Source organism: Squalius cephalus, assembly GCF_949319135.1.
Source record: "Squalius cephalus genome assembly, chromosome: 6".
In the NCBI taxonomy this organism is placed as follows: Eukaryota; Metazoa; Chordata; class Actinopteri; order Cypriniformes; family Leuciscidae; genus Squalius; species Squalius cephalus.
The window spans coordinates 432,319-434,818 of record NC_137127.1 but is presented as its reverse complement, the minus strand read 5'-3'; the positions used below and the strand labels follow the sequence as shown (position 1 = coordinate 434,818).

The following is a 2,500-nucleotide window of genomic DNA, read 5'->3' as shown; positions in this document are numbered from 1 at the left end:
CATATCCATAACACCATATTCATATCTATAACCATATTCATATCCATAACACCATATTCATATCTATAACACCATATTCATATCTATAACACCATATTCATATCTATAACCATATTCATATCCATAACACCATATTCATATCCATAACACCATATTCATATCCATAACACCGTATTCATATCCATAACACCATATTCATATCTATAACCATATTCATATCCATAACACCATATTCATATCTATAACACCATATTCATATCTATAACACCATATTCATATCTATAACCATATTCATATCCATAACACCATATTCATATCCATAACACCATATTCATATCTATAACCATATTCATATCCATAACACCATATTCATATCTATAACCATATTCATATCCATAACACCATATTCATATCTATAACCATATTCATATCCATAACACCATATTCATATCTATAACACCATATTCATATCTATAACACCGTATTCATATCCATAACACCATATTCATATCTATAACCATATTCATATCCATAACACCGTATTCATATCCATAACACCATATTCATATCTATAACCATATTCATATCCATAACACCATATTCATATCTATAACACCATATTCATATCTATAACACCATATTCATATCTATAACCATATTCATATCCATAACACCATATTCATATCCATAACACCATATTCATATCTATAACCATATTCATATCCATAACACCATATTCATATCTATAACCATATTCATATCCATAACACCATATTCATATCTATAACCATATTCATATCCATAACACCATATTCATATCTATAACCATATTCATATCTATAACCATATTCATATCTATAACACCATATTCATATCTATAACATCATCATATTGACTACTTCATTAAAACAATGACTAGGCGAATTAATAAACAACTCGACATAACTCGATCCACCCACTGACTATTTAAATATTAATAACTGAACAATCATGTCAAAATAACCAGAGTCAAAACAGAATAAATAGAGAGATTATAGTTATTAGACCAATAACCTGATCATTAGACTAGCACTACAGTGACCAGACCCTGTCGGAACACTCAGTTCTGAAGATCAGATTCATAACACTACAGTAAATCAATAAGCGGGTGTGTGTGAGTCCTCCGCAGTGGAGCTCGACTCACCCGAACACACACACAGCTGGAGAGATCCCGGAGTCCACACACACACCGCGGGTCCGCTCGGAAAACTCGAGTTTATCCACTATGATGACAGTAAACACTGAAAACTGCTCGATCAAACGCGGAAGTCGAAGCATTCAAACACCGGAAGCTTTATTTAAACACACACTGGGCACAAACAGAAGTTTAGATGTCAACACACACACACACGATGTCTGTATCACCTCTGTGTTTTTTAGACACTGATTTCTATCAGCATCACTGACACTTCCATATGTTGTTCGTGAACTGGAGTATTAATATCAGACTCACTGTAGTTGCTGAGGAGATTATTACTGAAGTGATCGGGTTCTGTTGCGCACTTCAGTCAGCTGACTGACTCACAGCACTGCGCATGCGCGCTGCTTTTGCAGCAGTTTTGTTTTTAAAGAAATAAATCACAATAAAATATACAATCCAAAAAATATATATGAATATAATATAAAAATAAAGATCAATAGGCCTCTCTGCAGCAGAGTGTGGATGACGTGTTCATATTTTATTGCGCGTATTCTGTGTGTTCTGTCATCGATCGCGCTCGTGCCCGGCGCTCGTGCCCGCTGCGGTATTATTGTCATCTGGGTCTATTTTCAGGGTTCGGTTCTGCGGGTTCTGCGGATTCTGCGGGTTCTGATCTCTCACGGTAAGATGCACAGAACTCTGCGTGATCGGTTCCGCCGGATGTGGAAGTTGATGAGTTTGAGTTATTAATGTTTCCTCTTCCTCCGGAACAACAGCGAGTTCCTGTTTATTGCTTGTAACGGGCCGCGCGCGCCGCTTCATATTCACCGACAATAATCATAGCGATGATGATGATGATGATGTTTTAGGCTCGAGATGAAGCTCTTCTTCACATCTGATGTTGATATAGAGCAGTTTCTGCTGGAGAACTGATTGATGTCTATTCCATCGCCTGAAGAATAGATTTAAGATTATACACATCATTTTAGTTTTGTGAAATGAGGTGTTGGACATTATTGGACTCTGATACCATGATGATGTTTTTACAGTAATTGTTGTGTAGCCATTTAACTGGTGGAGTTATTTATTATTAAAAAACTAGTAAAACTGTGTTTGCTGTAATTATAAAACGACTGATATAAACACATTTAGAAACTAGAAATGCGCTTCCGTGAGTAGAATCTAGAGTAAAACCATGGTAAACTATCACTTTACTGCCACACAGTTGATCAGTTTCAGTGTTAATGTTCATAGAAACAACATTAACTGTACATTAGAGACATGATGACAAGTTTTACTCAAAAGTAAAAGTAAAAAAGT

General features: G+C 35.5%; 2 protein-coding genes across 6 annotated transcripts in view; one reads left to right on the top strand and one right to left on the bottom strand.

The window, feature by feature from the left end:
* usp8 (ubiquitin specific peptidase 8) overlaps window positions 1-1,631 on the bottom strand; it is a 27,877-nt gene extending 26,246 nt beyond the window's left edge. Inside the window, exon 1 of one of the 3 annotated variants that reach the window (XM_079874166.1) lies at window positions 1,493-1,631. The gene's annotated coding sequence lies outside the window, so the exon portion shown is untranslated. Of the gene's footprint in view, window positions 1-1,183; window positions 1,343-1,404 lie in introns of those variants that run through there. The other 2 variants (XM_079874167.1, XM_079874165.1) reach the window with 2 other exon arrangements.
* The window catches only part of gabpb1 (GA binding protein transcription factor subunit beta 1), a 37,972-nt gene that overhangs the window by 12,491 nt on the left and 22,981 nt on the right, over window positions 1-2,500 (top strand). For 2 of the 3 annotated variants that reach the window (XM_079874170.1, XM_079874168.1), the window contains exon 1: window positions 1,676-1,862. The exons of the other annotated variant lie outside the window; for it this stretch is intronic. The gene's annotated coding sequence lies outside the window, so the exon portion shown is untranslated. Of the gene's footprint in view, window positions 1-1,675; window positions 1,863-2,500 lie in introns of those variants that run through there. 3 annotated transcript variants of the gene reach the window in all.